Source organism: Oscarella lobularis, chromosome 6 (genome assembly GCF_947507565.1).
Source record: "Oscarella lobularis chromosome 6, ooOscLobu1.1, whole genome shotgun sequence".
NCBI lineage: Eukaryota > Metazoa > Porifera > Homoscleromorpha > Homosclerophorida > Oscarellidae > Oscarella > Oscarella lobularis.
Genome location: NC_089180.1, coordinates 3,398,995 through 3,417,994, shown reverse-complemented (window position 1 = coordinate 3,417,994; position 19,000 = coordinate 3,398,995).

The following is a 19,000-nucleotide window of genomic DNA, read 5'->3' as shown; positions in this document are numbered from 1 at the left end:
ACAGCGAGATTGATGGGGGTATTGGCAGATGTGCGATTGTACCTCTGCGTATGGCATCCGCATCTCCTACGTCAGATACATTCTCTGGATTTTTTCCTATTTTCCTAGTGCCTTTTCGCTTCGTTAATCTTGTTTTCTTAGTCATGCTAAATGGACAGGTGACATTACATACTTTGTCCAGAATCTCCGCATGAACAAAGATGAATGTCTAAGCTAGCACGTCTATGCATTAGAGCAACGTTAAGTGGACCAGAAACTGCTGCACGTTCAGCGAGTATGCCATGATCAGCGAAGAAAACGCGCCCCCCATTGGAGCCCCTCCCACGGAAGTAAATGGCTTCGAACACGCGACAAACATCACGCGAGTTGAAGACCATCCCCTGAAGCGCTGCTCGAAGGTGGATGAAAGAATTATCACGGAAAAAGACGCCCAAACGAAGAGGTGTGAAGGAGAATACTCACCCCCCCGTGTACGAGTGCAAAGATCACGGCCTAGAAACCTCGATTTCGATCGCGTCTTCAAAAATCAGATACTATTACGTTCGATTAGCGACGTTGCAGCGCGCGGATAGGTTTCGAGTCGTTTTCGACTATAAACTATGAGAGAAATTTGGGCTTATATACGGGACGTAACGAGTCAGACATGGTGTCGCTGGTGTACTAAGGAATCGGTCACGTGACAGAGGGAGTTGCCAATCCCTCTCTCATACATCTATGGTGTGAGTGCGCCTCGCTGCTCAGGTTGTGGGCCTAACGCACGCCCCGACCAGGATCGTCGCTGACCCCGTCGGATAGATTCGTGTTACGCCGAATCAAGCCCCCAACCAGTAGCGATAGCGTCATAACGCGACACCTCTAAGACGGGTCACTATTCACCTACTGTACGGTACCTGTTCACGCCCGCCGTGAGAAAACCGCAACTCACACAGGTAACTCGATAACGTTCGCAATCGCGCGATCGCGCAACCCCTGGCGCTCAAGCTGCGCCGACCCAACAAAGCAACGACAAAACCAACGCGACCATCAGTTTTAGCGCGCGTCTTGCATACGCGAACGCGCTCACGCCGCTAACTCGCGACTGTACTGGGGCAGTTGCTGTGGCTGTAGGCGGATGTAGCGCATAAACGCCGCGCTCTTCCAGCGCCCGAGTGTGCGGATTGTCGAATCGTCGAGACCTCGCGCTGCTGCCGTCGTTGCCGCGCCGATGCGAAAGCTATGCCCCGCGATGCGTGAAGCGTCGACGCCGGCTGCTCTCAACGCCCTCCGCACTTCGGTCACGAACGCCGCTCGCGACAGCGTCTGGCCGTTCTCAAATCGAAACAGCGGACCGGGCGCGGGTCCCCGACGTGCCAAATACGCTAACAAAGCCTCGACGGGGCACAAATCCGCGCGCGTCCGACCCAGCACGATCAAAACACCACGCCTGAACGGATCCGTTTTAGATTGCTTGATGCGTAGCTTCACAAATGACGGGTTCGCGAGCGAGTCCGTCGACACGTCGCTCGGCGAGATGGCGCTCCGGGTCGAACGCAGCTGCCAAGTCCACCGTGAACTCGTCCGCGCGCAGGAAACCGAAAAACGCGACCGTGCACGCTGTCCACAGCATCACAGAATCCCAGCGGTAAGCCGTCTCGCCCCACACCGCGCGCAGCTGACGCAGAATCCCAGATGTAATTGGGAGACGAGGATCCGCCGCTGGTTGTCCCTGCTCGCGCTTAATGCCGCTTAGGACATGGTCGAGCATCAGCTGATAGGCCGCCAGGGGGTCGCCCCCGCCTGCTAGAATCTGCGCGTTACGAACGGCCGCCAGGTACGTTTTTATTGTGACGTAGCGTAATTCTTGGCGTCCTAGGGCCGTAAAGAACAATGAGAGCACGCGCTACGAAGCCGGCAAACCACACAGCCCTACTCGTGCACAGAATCGTGCAAACTGGCGCTGTCCGGAGGCGTATGATCGCCGGGTGGAGTCGGCGACACCATGCGCAGCGTAGCGAGAAAGAGTTCCCTCCACCGCGGTGCGCTCCAGCAAAGCATTGGTGGCTGTACCAGCGCCAGAAATTGCGGTAGAATCGGTTTCGGCTCTGGATCGAGCTGCGGGGAGATATCTTTGAGCGCCTGTAGTGAGACGTTACGTGAGAGCCCGTCCGCGAGGGTGTTTTGCGCCCCGGGGATGTGCTTGGCTTTCCACGCAAAATCAAAAAGCCCTGCGAAGAACTGCAGCGTTCGCAGTAAAGGCATAAGCGTCGCGTCTCTGCTGGAACCCGAGCGCACGGCGGCCACTACCACCGTGTTGTCGGACTCGAGCAACACGGGGGCGCCCGACTAGTGACGGCCCCACAGCGCCGCCGCCAGCAGGACTGAGAGCAGCTCCTTTGGCGCAATAGAAAGCGGCGCCCATTGCTCCGACTACGGCCACCGAAACCAGTGCGACTCCTAGGCCGCCCCACGAGCCGGACGCGTCGCTCCTCACGACGAATCGGGGCTCCGCCGCCTGCGTGGAGAAGAACCCTCTCCCGTTCCAGCGCTCCAAAAAGACGCCCCACCATCGCAGGTCTGCTTTAGTCTCGGCATTGAGTCGCACCCACTGTGAAAGCTGCCGCCGATCCTTCGATGCGTCGATTAACCGGCGAACGATTAACCGGCGAACGAACGAACGGCCGGCCGGAACAACGGATGCGGCGTGCTGCAATGACCCGATCAGCAACAGCAGGTCCCGCTTCCTTCCTGCCCGCCGTGATTGCCATGCCCTGACCTCCTTGCGCAGACGCAGAAGCTTTGCTTGTGGCAGCCGCATCACGCAATGCCCAAGGCCTGAACGTCTCCAACTTGAAAACAGATTGGAGTACAGTAGAACCTCTTATAACGGACCCTCTCAGGGGCGGACCACTCTATACAACGGACGGATATTGGTGTACACATATTTTTACCATACGTTTCAGTACATCGACGACCTCCGAGGAGCGGACTCTCCCAATTCCGGACAACGGACACGCAGTGATTCGCAAAGAACTAACCTTTAACTATTTTACTCCCCAAAGAGGACACCGGACATTTCGTTTGGTCCAAATGTAGTTACAGTTGCCCTCTATCGCGGAGGGACGCAAACACAGTGCTAGCACGGTCGATATAAGTTTTGGTCGCATAATTTGTACTTGCAAGGAACTTCCAACCCGTATCATCCTCCTCGGTTGACTTTAGCTCCCGTGACTTCTACTGTGCCCTTGTTGGAGCCTCTTTGGAGGAAGGACGACATAACTGGGGCCAGATTGTATGGAACATGGCCAACCACATCGCCGCCTTTCATTACGGACACTGCACACTTATCTTTGGGATTATTTGGCTCCCTTTGAAGTAGCAGCATCTCTCCGACGACCGGTTTCCACCTATCCATATACTGGTGGTATCCTCGTACAAATGAATTTATTTCCACGACATCTAGATCGGGTTGACTGGCCATTGCAGACCTGCCTCTCGTTGTAGCGCACGTTACGACTCACACTCCAGCCACGCTCTGGAAGAAGTATGGCCGCTCTCTCTACAAAGAAGTCTCGAACGTTTCTCTCCCTCAAGAAGAAAGTTGAAGTTATCAGAACAGCTGAGAAGGACCACTCTTTGACTTTGCGGAGTCTTGGAGAGATCTTTCAGTGCGGAAAGACGCAGATAGCCAAAATCCTTAAGAAGAAGGATTCTATTCTGTCTTTATACGAAGCAAACGCATCGAGTTCTGCACTGCACATGAGGGAATCGTTCCGCAGATCGAAGTTCGATTCTATCAATGAGGCTCTTTACCAGTGGTACCTGCTCGCCTGCTCAAGGAATATCTTCGTAGGGGGGCCAATTCTTGTTGAAAAAGGAAAGGAAATAGCAAGACGTCTAGGTGTGGACGATTTCAAAGGCAGTAACGGCTGGCTTGAGAAATGGAAAAAGAGGTACAACTTGCGCCAGGTTAGAGTCTGTGGAGAATCTGGTGACGTATCTGGAGAGACAGTAGACTCATGGAAATAGAGACTACCTGAGATTGTAGAAGGGTTTACTGTAGAAGACATCTGGAACATAAACAAAACAGGCTGTCTGTGGCAAGCTCTTCCTGACAAAGGATTCTGCACGAAAGGACAAGCTTGGGCTGGGCTGGTAGACAAGGTGGCGAAAATTAAAAGGAGCCACAGTGTATATAGTGTATGTAAATAAAATTTACTATTATCTATACTGTACCATTTGAATTACTCTGTCATAAGAGGAGAAATTGGATGGATCCCAAATTCAGCGTTAGTATTTCTTTCCAACAAGCACACTGGAGACTACCATGATGATATGAATAGCCGGAATTTTGAAGAATGATTTGAAAAGCAGTTTTTGCCCAACGTTCCAGAAAACGCCGTTATAATCCTCGACAATGCTCCTAATCAAAATCGAGTTTCTGAACCTGTGCCAACAATATCCCCGACGAAATCAGTTATGAGAACGTGGCTCACCAAGAATGAAATAGAATGGAACGCGACGGACTTGAAGAAAGACCTATTTGAAAAAATCAAGGAACGGCAGCCTGAAAAATGCTACGTGACGGATAAGTTAGCTGGGGAAAAAGGTATTGCTGTCATCCGGACACCCGTAGCTTACTGTGAGCTAAACTCCATGAAACTTGTCTGGTCCAAGGTCAAAGAGTATTTGCGGCTGCACAATACAACGTTCAAGTTGGCAGATCTGGAAAAATTAGTACTTCCTGCTTTTCAATCAGTGTCGAAAGATATGTGGAAGAACTTTTGCAGGCACGCGAAAAAGCAAGAAGACGAATTCTGGAAGAAAGACGGCTTTATTGAAGAGGCCGTAGATCAGTTCATCGTCAACTTAGAAGTACCGTATTACCTCACTTTTTGCTGCCTCCGGTAAAAGTGAAGTTTTCTGCTTCCAAAGTTTTCACTGGTTAGTCACTAAAACGGCATGCCGGTATAATGCGGGGAATGCCGTTCACGGTAGAGGTTGTGTTGCAACTGAAGATATTAGCGCACTGCAGCCGCAGCGCCTTTGCGCAGATTAAGCACGTCGCAATGGCCATGCACGCGCCGACGAACGAAGTAGCTGAAGACGATTTTGACGATCTTAACGATTTCGTCCACGAGCAAGACATCTTTGGCTTCGCTAGTTGGCACCCGCCCGAATAGCCTCTATCAACGCGTTCTAGATGTTGCGCTTTGAAAAATAAAAAGAATGGAAAAAAAACGAGTCTTGAACCCGCGCAGCGTATTAGCATACCCAGCTATCAAATCCCAAAATGGGAGATCTTGACGTCTTACTCTTTTTACGGGGCTACTTTGAATTGCCAGATTGCAATGCTTTCCGCCCGCACTTGCCGCAGACCTCTACAACTCCTTCCAGCCCTGCCCTTTCTCTTACTCTTCTGTTTACGTTGTCCGTTTTTGCAACATTGCATGACACCTTGCATCGTCAAGTGAATTTGAGCGCTCACACGAGATAATCTCGTACTCAGGTACACCGATCTCACAAGCAACGCGCTTCCAAAACACCTGAATTTTCAAGTAATCAGCCTCAAGCTTTAGACAAAGAGAGCAGCGACAAGTTAATGGGTCACGTGATTTGATACCGTCGACGATAGTAGAGGCAAGTTCTTAGGGTTCACTTTACCTGACTGAACCAGAGTTGTGAAAGGGCTTTAGGAACTCCTTCGTTTCGTGTTTTGCCGCTTCCCCACTTCTCCGACTCCGATGCCCCCGACCGTCTCAAATTCGTCAAACCCTTCTCATTGGACCCGGATCGATTACGAAATCTATTCCAATCTTACGGTGGCGAAGCGTACGCCGGCGACCAGTGCGGCGGCGGCGGCGGCGACAACTCCTCGGACGACGGAGGCGTACTTTGACACGTTGTTTTTGTCGACGTCACGCCGTCTCAGACCGTGATTGGCCGGGTAAATCACGCGCCTACCGTCAATCGCCCAGGGCCAGCGTACCTGCGGCGGCTGATCAACTTCCCAAAATGGTCGCACGCCACATGGACCGCTACGTGCGGTTGAACAGGGAGGCGCGGGCCAACCACCGCTTGCGGAGCTCGTTCGCGAGCAAATAGAACGGCGTTGCCTTCTTCACCTCCCTGGGGTTTGATACTCTAGCGCACCGGATCACAACCTACGCTTCCGGATTTGTTTGTATAATTTCCTCATTTGGTTACGTGGACTAAGCCACAGCTTTCTTCTAGGCTTTGGAAGAGGCCCGTGTAAGCATGTTGGGAATGATGAGCTGTTCCCTTCGTGAACGTTGTGTAAATGGTTGTCCAAAGAAAGCCATTTACACTTCACCATATTGCTATCACCGTCTGGTGTCGACGCTGCACACCAGTAAATGTGGTTGACAATGCTTTTAATCCATTTGCCTACAATCTCGCACTCCTTTGTTTTGGCCAAGGCCTCGACCTTTTTCCTGAATGCAAAATCATTGATTAGCGCATCATTGAAAGATACACTGGTTGTAGCGTACATTTTGCAACATGCCACACAGAAGTGACGAGTTTCTAGCATATTTTTGCGTACCCATTTGCCAATTCCCCTATGTCGATCACTTATAAATGCATTGATTTCAATACCCTTTTTCTTTAGGACTTCGAACGCCCGCTTCATCCCTTCAATTTCCATATAATAGGACCCACCCACTTCGTTCCACTACACAAGGTAATTAACCAATTACTGTTAATTAATTAAGTGTTGGATTAAATTACTACTTTTTTTAGTTTGTTTGTCGTTACCTGTACAACTTCTACGTCAACAACAACGCTCTTCGTGACTTCAATAAGACTGTACGTCCCGAATTTGGCTGAATGCCCGGGGCTATCAGCCCGACCGTCGCCAAAGACTTTGATGCTTCCTTCCGTCGACTTTAACTGCTCAAGATTAGGCGTCCTTTCTCTTTCCAAGCAGTGTTAGAAATAGCGGTCGGACATCGGACAATTTCCGACCAAATTTATTGTTTGGCCGATCAATACTCATTTTGTTCGGTCATTTTGACCGAATGTTTTTTCGCGCAATGCAGTACTATTTAATGTTGCGAATATCATTCTTATCAACGCCTTGCCCTGCTATCGCGTTCAGCTTTCGCGCGAATGTTACCTGATACATGAAAGAACTTTTCGCCTGCGATCTGGCCCGTATACGAGCAGCTTCGACTCTCGCTATGTCTAACGCCAAGAGAAAACGCTTGGATGATCGTGAAGCTGGCGCCAAAGATAGTGTCACGAAGCGAACAACGAGCCACAGCACGTACACCAGAAATGGAAACGCGAACTGGACAAGGAAATCCGGACGATATCGTGGCTTGACTGCGTTACGGCTATGTCGCGGGGAACCAAAATCGTCACCAAGCTCCATTGTAAAGCGTGCACGAAGTTCAAAGAGAAGATTGAGAGCGGTCGCAACTACAGCGAGAAATGGGTAGTTGGAGCGGAATTTGTCCGTACCAGCAATATCCGCGATCACGCTGCCAGTGAGCAGCACAAGCATGCCATGCTGCTTTTAAAGAAAGAGCAGGCTCAATCAAAAGGAGAGAGCAGTGCGGCGTACGTGCCTATTGCGCAAGCAATGGACACGCTTTCGGAAAGCGCGCTAAAAAAGCTGAGAATAAAATTCGACATTGCTCATTTTGTCGCCAGAGAGAAGTTGGCTTTCTTCAAGTACCAGTCGCTTTGTGATCTTGAAGAACATCATGGAGTAGACCTTGGACGCGAGTACAGAAATGATAAAGCGGCAAACCAATTTTGCTATTACATGGCAGAATCTTTTGCCCATTTTGTCGCCAGAGAGAAGTTGGCTTTCTTCAAGTACCAGTCGCTTTGTGATCTTGAAGAACATCATGGAGTAGACCTTGGACGCGAGTACAGAAATGATAAAGCGGCAAAACAGTTTTGCTATTACATGGCAGAATCAAAAAGAAAAGATTTAGAAAAGCAAATTTCAAAAGCGATTTTTTTTCAATTCTTATGGACGGATCGACGGATACAGGCAATATCGATGAGGAAATGTTTCTTGTACTTTACTGCGATGTTAATAGTGACGAAGAACAGGTTTACACTAAAATTTCGTTTTTCTCTATTGAACGACCAGACACTGTTACGGCAGCAGGACTCTTCCAGTGCCTTCAATCTGCTCTTAAAAGAATAGCAATTGCTGAAATAGGTGAAGAAAGCTGCAAAAGGTTTGTAGGTGTTGGCACCGATAGAGCCAGCGCAAATATTGCTGCATCAGGACTTAGAGGTCTTGTTCAGGAAAAAGTGCCCTGGGTCTTCTGGATGTGGTGCATCGCTCATCGGTTGGAGCTGTCACTACGAGATGGTTTGAAAAGAACTGAATTTGATATAATAGATGAAATGCTTCTGAGACTCTATTATATTTACGAAAATTCGCCAAAAAATGCCGAGAACTGAATGACGTGATACGTGATTTGAAAGAGTGCTTTGAGTTCGAGGAAGGAGGGACCAGGCCCATTCGAGCAAGTGGTTCGAGATGGATTTCTCGCAAAATTGCCGCGATGAAAAGAGTCATGTCGTAGTACGGAGCGTACACTAATCATCTGAGTACGTTATCGTAGGATTCCACAGTCAAAGCTGCTGATCGAGCAAAGTTGCAAGAATATCTGAAAAAATGGACTGACGCCAAATATATTAGGATGCGCATTTTTCACCGACCTTCTTTCTCCTTTTCAAGCTTCTCAATGCAGCAGAATGAAGCTGATATTTTTGGCGCTTTTATGTGCGTACGTAAGATGCTGAAAGAAGTCGAGGCTTTATCAAAGAAATCGCTACAGAACTGGACAAATTATGCCGCAGTCTTGAAGATAAAAGATGAAGAATATCAGCTCTAGAAATTGAACAAAGTCGAAATAGCGAAAGGACTCTTTGAATCTGTGACATCCGAACAGCAAAGTGCTATTAATCAAGCGACGAGCAATCGTACCAAACATCATCGTACGTCAACCAACAAGTTTTTAAAAAAACTATTGTTTCTCTGCTTTACCTTGGGTATTTCACTTCATCAAAAGCTTACTGTATTATAGAGAGTTGAGCTATTGAGCTTCAATGTTTGTCAGCTCACGCCCACGCTCTCCTCGGAGTCAAGACTTTCGAAGGGAATATAACCATACAGGGAAGTTGCAAACCTAGGGTTGGTACAGGATGGAAAACGATTTCCTTGGCCTGTGTGCACATTCTGAATGTGGTTTAGCAATGACAGCTATTTTGCCCGAATGTCTCCTGATGGAGTCGAGGCAGCAAACCAGTATAGATGGTTGACGATACTCTTAATTCAGCAGCCAATGATTTCACAGTCCTTCGTCTTTGCTAAGGCTTCTGCTTTTTTACGGAATGATGCGGGAAAATGTAGTTACCGGTAATCAGAACTGCACTAGGTTGCCTAAGACTCACATTTTGCAACGTGATCAAAGTGTTGAACTGTTGCTCTCATGTTTTCCCTAACCCATTTAGCTATGCCACAATGGCGGTTAGTGATGAGGATGCCAATGTCAATGCCGTGCTCATCAAGAAATTCAAGAAATCTTAAAAGACAAGCTTTCTTCATGTGATATAATCCGAGCACCTAATTACTCTATGAAAGAATGCCACTATACGGTCAGTCAATGAATGAGTAGTGAAAAAAGTACCTGGACTGGTTGCAAGTCAATGACCACGTTCTGTTCGACTTCAACTAGAGTGTATGACCCGAATTTGGCACAATGGCCAGGACTGTCAGATCTTCCGTCTCCGCATACCAATGCATGCGCACCAGTAGCATTTAGTCGCTGAAGAATTTTCTACGGCTTCGTTTGCCACACTTGAGACACAACTTGCAAAATGCATTGACTCTGCTTCCTGAAGTACGACCGTCTTGTCACGCCGGAACAGTTCAGGAATTCAAAAATTCTCAGGGCTTGAGAAGGCAAAGATCCAGAGCCAAATATTGCAGCAGAAATTGCAATATTTCCGGCAGGCAAGTTGCTGACAAAGTGTTCGCTATACAACACCCGTACGAGATCACAGTCTTTTCACTCTTGTTTTACCCTCAAGAGGGACCCAGTGACTGCCTTTGTCACTATGACGTCGTGTGACCTGCAATACACACATTTGTTAAAGAGAGAAAGCAACGCTGATTCAAAAACAATGCACTTTTGCTCTTTGTAAAACGGCCTAGAATTATCAATTAATGAAGTTCCAGATAAAGGAATACGTTATAATTGTCTCAAGCGGCATTTTCTTTAGTGGCATCAGCACCATTTCCCCTCATTGTCTGTCTGAGCTGAGCTGACACTGTCAACTTTATTTTCATCCTTGAGGAGAAAAGACAGTGAGGGAGCATCAAAGAGATTGCACTGGCAGCCAATCGAAGCGAATAGGGTGCCAACGTCTGTCTAAATTTCTAGGGAAGAAGTAATTGAATACTTTAGGGAGTGAATCCTTTGTACCTTTGGCGCACGTGTCTGCTTCAGCCTGTATTAATTTGTGCGTAAGCTAATCTAAAGCATTTCGTATTGAAAATAAATACATTTGTACTTTTGCCATACTCTCATCGAATTATGCACGGTTCGGACGATTGTTGTTTGTTGTAGACGTGGACGATTGCAGTGACGCAAATTATCATCTCAGTGTTTACGTCTTCGACACCTGATATTGATATAGGCAAAGTGAATGTGGAGTGTTCAGCTTACCGCCGCTTTCGAATTGAGATAAACTTAAGATTGTATTTTCCTGCATTCTCAAATACGATTCTGTTATTTTCAGCAAACTGCAGCATCTCTCGCTTGCTTTACTGTATTGATGCCTCATTTTCTAAATGACCAAAAATGACTATTATTATAACGAAACTGCTCGTTATCTTTAAACTCGTTTTCCAACGTCATGTTTTGGCGTTACTGAACTATGTACTTTATACTTTATGTACTTTAAAGCTTTTCTTCCATCCGTCTTGCGAAAGCGCGAATATCGTCCACGCACAGAGCTGACTCGGTCTTCGTCTTTCTCATTTCCTCTTCCGGCTCTCCGCCTTTTCGAGCTCTTCTATCAACTCTTCTGAGACCTTCTCCAATTCCTCCATTAATAAATCATCCTTCTCCTGCAACTCCTTTTTATAGTACTCTCCCTGTTTGTCAAGGCCTCTCAGCAATCTTCCTTAGAAAAATACAAATGACTAATAACTAACTAATAATAGAGCCGCTTCCCTATATATTATTCTTAGTGATTGCATGCCTCCAGTTTATCCTCATACTCGCTCCCAATTTTCATTCGAATTATAGAAGGCTGCTGCTCCATGTCTATTTGAAGCTGGTAGTATTTCGTTTTCACATCGGCAAGCGCTTCAGGCAAAAAAATCCGCCAGCGCACAAAGCATTTTTGTCCTTATGTAGCAATGTTTGTTGCACCCACGGCCACCAATACAAACTTGCTTTGGGCAAACCGAACACATTGTTAACCTCTTTAATGTATTTTGCTACCTATGTTTAATTTTTATTTTTTGTGTCCGTTTTCTGCAAAAAAGTGCCGATTCTTTCGTTAATCCTTAATTAATAATACTTAGTGCTATATAGATACCAACAAGCTAACAACGTGTAGGCCGTTGCGTTTCGAATAAAGAAGTAGAGTAGTTACGTAGGGATTGACGCCGGGAAACGGCGAATAGTACTTAGCCATATCGTGAAGGATTACTCGATCAGCATGCATGCGATCGACTAATCCTTCGACCAAATCTTAAAGAAAGAATATCACTATTGTTTCGCGTTAGCGAAAAGATAGTGCATCTTACCCATTCTGAATTAGGCGTGGAAATCCGCGAAAGGGTCACGTGGGTGCACTGTACTGTAGATCCTCGGTTATCCGACCTTCAGTTATCTCTCCCCTCGTTTATCCGACTAGTATCCGTGATCCGACCATAGATAAAGGAAAGAGGAATGGGAAACTCCCCGTTGCACGTGACCTATACGTGGCTCTATGATTGTCGCCGGAATCCCGGATATTTCTTAAAATATCGCTGTTTCTCTCGTCAACGATGTCGTTTGGATCATTGTATCCCCATTCGGTATGTTATCTGTAGTTTAAAGTACGAGTTTTTCTTGTCTGCGCTATTGAATTCTCAGCTAATGGTCCCTAATTTCTCACGCGTCGGTATGCTAAACGTCGGCGGGGTAAACTCTCACGTCATCGCTTATACGGCCACAAGTGGCTGTCTAAACGTTGCCGTAGTATGTCGTGCATGCCACTGAAACGTCAATTGCTACCAAAACACCCTCATGTTCGTCTTTGGCGTGATTTTGGGCGTGGACGACCGGCCTTGACTTCGGCGGGGTCTCCTCTCACCAACGGCTAATTTTACGGTTCTCCGTGAATCTGTGCGTGCCATAGACACGCGATTGCGTTGACCACGTTTTGGCCTTCTTGGCCCATCTAATTTGAACTATTTTGGCCCTTTGGCCATTTCTTGCATCTACGTTTTTTCCTAAAAGGAACTTTTTCTGGTAGTTTCCTTAAACGCCACGTTTGGCCTGTTGGCCTCAATCTTCGACTTTTCATCCGGTTTTAATTAAATAAAGTAAAAATGCGTCCTGCTACACTTTTTGCGATACACGAACAACGAACCTACGCCACAAAGAAGTATCAATACTTTGAAACTCTTACCCAAGCAAGTCAAACCACGTGCCCTATCGTTACCTGTCAAAAATTCCGCACAACGGGCAAAGCCGGGTACTCAACTTAGCGGGAGTCTTGCTCCCCAAAGCGTACCGAGGGAGGGTCCACAAATACGATTTAGGTTCCAGAAGCGCAGACATAATGGTAGTGTTGGAAGTAAAACGGAAAGTTACGCCTTTCCAAGTGCAAGTGCATTCTTTGGATAGGAAACTTTTTTAGAATAGCGTTGGATTTAACTAATTACAGCATGTCTAAGGTTTTGCGAAAGAAGTTGCCGGAGGTTTGGGATTGTCTCATTTTGCCGCGAGTCCACAATGGCTATCTCGTTGGAAGAAACGAGTTGGCGTAAGCCTAAGAGTTGGACCAATACTTCTCGCAAAGGGAGGCTCCATGACTTCGGATTTGCTGAAATTTTGGATGACAGAAGTTTGGAGGAAAAGGCCAAACTCCCTGTTTCGTGCTCCCGCCTGTCTAGTGTACGACAGGCATGCGAGCCATATGAACAAAACAGTTCTATCAGCATTGAAACGTCACCACCAAACTACGGCAGTCTTTATCCCGCCGGGTTTGACACCCATTGTACAGCCGTGTGACGTCTCATGGAACAAACCCTTCAAATCTGCAATGCGAGAGAAATGGCAAGAGTGGTTGAGAAGTGGTGAACAGGAATTTACTAAGAGCGGCAACAGAAAGTCTGCCAGCTACAAATTGATTGCGGAATGGGTCGATGAATGCTGGAAAGCAACTGACGATACCATGATTGCGAAGTCGTTTACTTCATGTGGCATTGTTACGCCTGAAAGCGGAGAGACTTTAAATTCTCGATTGCAGTTGCTCATTGGCGGCGGAAGTTTAGAATCTGAACTGAGCCATTCAGATTTTAGTGATAATGAATCTGACGATGAATCTGACGATGAGTCAGACGATGAATCAGAACATCCAGACGAAAGCAGCAGGTCCTGTAGAGATGAGGGCGATCTCTACGAAGATTGAACTTCGGAACCCAAACGAATAGCTTAGCTTTTGTCTTGCCTGTTATATTGCCTCACGTCGTGTACTCAAACTGGTTGTTCATATACAAGCGCATGCGCCTATATCGGAATGAACACGTTAATTTGCCGTCAAAGCCTGTTTTCACGTAGAAGCGCAAGCGCTTTTATGTGCGGTAATACGGTATAGTAGGGCATCACATTATCCATTGAATTAATATAATCAAACTGAATATCTGGCTAAACCACTAGAAGGCAATCGATTTATAGGCAGCTTTAATTAACTAGTGGTGGCTTTACAGTTAAAATGTTGCCAAGATAGCACCACAACAGCCACCGAAAGACAAGCAGGCAACAACAAGTCATAAAGGTTTAAAAATAAAGAAAATAATCGTGTCGTGCAAAATTGAAAGAAGGGTTTAAAGAGAAATCGCTTCATCGTCTCATTCATTTGTTTTAAACGAAGTTCGCAATGAAGACGATGCAATAGGGTGTATACCGGAAAGGTGTAAAATATCACGCAAAATAGCCATCGAAAACACATACGAGCATTGATACCAAAATTTTCTTTTTTTCTATGATGAGTGGAAGCGTAGACTGTACGTCTTCGAATGATGAAAGCGACACTACTATCCTCCACCCTGCTAAAGAGAGTAATTAGATATATAAATTCAGTGTCTGTGAAAATGATTCATGTCTCTCTTTGCTTTTGTCCCAGTCAAGCTGAAATCTTCACAGTCGAATACTAAATTAAGACCAATTAAAGCGCAGGTCCTTATTTGTCAACAAATTTAATTTTCTTCTTGTACGCTCAACTGTGGCATACACAAATCCAAATCAAGGCGTCAAAGACTGTGACACCTAGAATTCCGAAGGTTCCATCAACAATTCTCAAGGTTCGCCATGCATAAAACAATGCGCCTAAACCGGCGAATTGCACAAAATACTTTTTAGGGAGCCTTTCGTGTTTGGAACACAGTGGTGACAAAGAGACAAAGAGGTCGCAGGAGAGATTCGTTACCTGATCCGTGGCTCCCAAGATTGGGGCTGAATGAGGACAAATTCGTTGTTAACTCCTCCTGGCTAACGGACAAACACATATACGCCGCTCAAACCCTCCTGAAAGAAAACAAGAAAACTCTGCAACTACTCCATCACCGGACTTCTAGCAAACGTGGAACCATCTCTAAACGCCATCCCATTAGACAGGATACGTAAGTTTTATAGGAAAGCGCGGGAATATGTTGAAATTTATAGGCATGGAGTTACGGCAGTCAAAGAAGTTGAGGAAGCGCTAAAGAAGTATAAATCCCATCGACGAGTGAAAAGGTTAGATCATAATTATTAAATTATTATCAAATTATTACAATATATTAAATTAGTAAATTATTATTATATTATTAACATTATTAAATTCGTATTCGTATACGTATTCGTTTACGAAATCGAATACAAATACAACTAGAAATTAGAATACGAATACGAATATAAACGAAAAGCATTGCCCAAACGTCGCAGAATCGGCTAGGCGCTACTTGTGCATTCCTGCTAGCTCCGTCCCGTCAGAGAGGCTATTTTCAAAAGCGCGAGAACTACTGTCGAACCGTAGAAGCCGCTTGAAACCAAAGAACGTCAATGCCGGTATGTTGCTTTTCCTTAGTGAAAACCTGGACTAATAGTGGTATAAGAAATATACCGGGGAAAGTGATTAATATTAACGGTATCGTATTGGAAAGGTATCGATATCAGCGGTGTCGAGGCTATAATATCGATATCGGTATCGATGGGGAAGATGCGAGTATCGCCCATCACTATTTTTTAAATGGTCATCCACTTGACATAACTAGAGGTACGAGAGATCCAAAGATACAACGGATCTACCTCTCTTATACCTAGTCGTACGAGAGGTAAACAGATACAAACTTGTACGTAAGTGATAGCACAAATAGCAGTACGAAATCTATACTGTTTCTAAACATTCACTACATCTTTTGTATTTCTATTATTTTTGAATGAGGCTGCCTTTCTAAAGGTTTTTGTTTTCCTTCGGAAAGGTTTCAAAGCAGTTCAAGTTTGGACTAACTGCTTTGAAACCGTTTTATAGACGTGTTGCTGCTCGTTTTTGTAATTGAGTGCAGTTTTGAAGCGCCTCTTATGGTGCAGGAATAGTTAGGATGGCGACTTTACGGTATTTGATAACGTGCTGTGTATTCTGTATTTGAGGAGGACCTATGCATGTGTACGGGTCATATTTCCTGTTACCCGTACACACGTACATACCCACGCACATACGGCATGAGTGGATACTTTTGATTGTGACGTCAGAGCGTGACAATCAAAACTGTTGTTTCGGCTTCTCAGGGCATTTATAACACGGAAAATAGCACAGATCAATTGGAAATAAGGGTTTCTAAGCATTTTTTCCCTTTATGAAAGGAAAAACGCTTTATTGGCGTCGTAAATCGCCTTTTTTGGGGCACCGTTTTGGGCCCTTTGTCGCGCATGCGCTGTACGAAAAAACGGGTTTTTAAGTTACGTCACAATACCGAGCGTGACGAACAGACATACAGACAGACAAACACTTCCGGTCCTAAGATCACGTTTGAGAGAGCCTTCCTCCTTCGTTATACGGGCTCCACCCGTACAACTGCGGTGGTCGGCTCCATAAAACACTGGTATCTTCATCGGAGAGAGGAGGAGAAAAGCTGGTGTCATTCATTGAGAAGCTGTGTGACGTCACAATGTAGAGGTGTTGCAAATTACGGCCCAGTCTCTTGGCTTACCCTTCAGCGATCCTCTCTTGTCGCAATGTGTAAACAGGCGGGTATTTGAGAGCCTGCTTCAATTTCACATCCAGCATCTGATCACTTCAAGCAGAAGCAATGCCAGCAGGATAGAACGTCTGGAGGCCGTCGATAAAGTGTTCCATTTACTGCGAGACACACCTAGTACCACTAATAGTCACGTGACTAGGCAAGTTTCCAATCCCTCTCTATTTTCTATCAATGGTTGCAGAGTACCCAAAATCACAACTCATCGTTTTTTCTATCGATGAATTGTTGCAGAGTACCTCACATCACAATTTATCGCCTTTCTATTGAAGAAGACAATGAATTAGTGCTTACAAAGTTTTGTGTTCCCGCTCACGCTATGTAATCGATGCAATGGCTAAATCAGGATAGATTAATGCTCTGCTAGTTTGCGGACTCTCGTGAAAACAGGTTCGAAATGTATCTGTTTTGCAACCCGCCGAGCGTATTTGAAAAGCGCGTCACTCGCAACCCGTTCTACGCCCACTGATTGCGTTTCGTAGTTGTTGCACTCACGAAAGATTGGTTTGAATGATTAGCAATCGTTCCTCGTTTAATGTGAAATAAAATCCGGGCCGTTGACTCACTTCATCTACCTGCACTTCAACCCGGCGTTGAGCAGAGACAACAAAACCGTCATTAAATGTCAGCCGGACGGCGAAAAAGAAACCTAGTTGGCTCGTTTGAAATTGATCGTGCACGCTACGGACATTCTCATCATAGATATAAATGTAGCGTCATTGACCGAGTTGTTTTATACTCCGCTCTAAAAGTTAAAAATCATTAGAGATGGCGCTGTTACACTACAGTAAAATTCATTATTTCATCCTCGGATGCCGCTGAGATAGATTATATACAAGAAGAGAAACCGTACAATGTGATTTTGCCTGTACTTCTTTTCAAATCTTAGCAGACTCTCCCACAAAGTCAATCTGTAAAAGCCACTCAGTTAGTCACATAAATGAGCTGTTTGCTTTTTACTTTGATGCGACGATAAGGATTGAACTTTTTCCGCCTGCAGTACTGGAACGCGTCGTCCAGGAAATGTTCACTTTCCCGCCGAACGGGTATTGATATTGGATCTCGCTCAAGGAGTTGAGAACTTAGTTCATTCGCAAGTTCGACCAATCTAGCCATTCTAGGAAAAATTAGCGGTACGTTACGACACCATGTAAAAATTAAACATACGATTTTGATAGTTCTCTCTGAGAAGATTTGTTTCCCTACTTTTTGGAGATAAAGTGTCCAAAATAACCTGTGGATGATATGTGTCAACAACACCATACTGTCTGACCGTTAGAAATCAGCACCACACCTGTTCTTCTTCATCAGCATTTTCAGCGATTAGTGTAATGAGAGACTTCCCGCTAAAGGCGTCATTAATTGTGCGGCCAAAGACTAGTGCTATTTTCATTTGTGAAGGTGGACGGGAACCGCTGTTTAACAGTCGCACTCGACATGGGTTAGTTATACTGTCATGCGTGCTAACCCAGAGAACTATTTCCTGTCAAAAACGTCCTACAAATATATACGTCCGTACCCATGTCAACTTACACTGAAGAAGGAGCGACGGTCAAATTTTCTATTGACTATCTCAGAATTGGGAAAACGCACTTTGATGGTCACATTTCCGTAGTCTTTCTTCCGATGGTTCTGGTGATAAAAGACTTTCAATATTTTGCTTCATTTCAGCGCAATTCTACAGGAGACATAGTCGTGTTTCAAACAAATCTGTTTAAACACTTAAATTGCCTTCACGGCCTTCTCCGCTTGTGCGCGAGCTTCGTCCTAACAGATACGCACTATATTAGCTGTTTCCAGCTCTATAGTCACGTCTAATAACCTTTCTGACATCTGCTTCCAGCGACGCTTTGTAAGCATTGTCTTGAGAGAGGCGAATTGCCCTAAACTGAAGTTAAGTGTAGCGGAATGTCGATGCTCTTTGATGCATCAGTGACCTCATCTAAAGATTCCTGCTGATGTGATGAGCATCCTTCGTCGTCGTCACCGCCATCGTCCCCAGTCATGTCAATGAAGTGTCTATACAATAGTAAATTGGTGACACAGTGGTAGTGGTCGGCAAAAGCGGAAACACTGACATTTCAGATTTGCTGTCGTCGTCATTGCGGTCGTTTTCCTCTCTTTTTAGTTTGTCCTCCAAGAGCTTATCGAGCGAGTAGTCGTCAACGTCGATATCTTCGGCGGCCTCTTCGGTTCTAAACACAAATTTCCTTAGTCAGACGATATGTATTATACGTTATGCTTCGCATACTCTTGCACTCTGTACGGGCAATTATCAACGTGTTCCCTCATTCCAGCCATTGTTTGGCTTTTTGAACAATACCGACATTTCACAATAATCTTAATAGAAAATTTCTCGATAATGCCAGTTGTATCAATTTAATGCCAGTCGCATCAATTTCTGAGTTTGTACCGTATCTTCGTCTTCTTCTTCTTCTTCTCTAGGGGTGAGGTCTAATTCGTCGATAATTGGACGAATGTAACACTTCGCATGTCCTAAGTTCCGTTTTA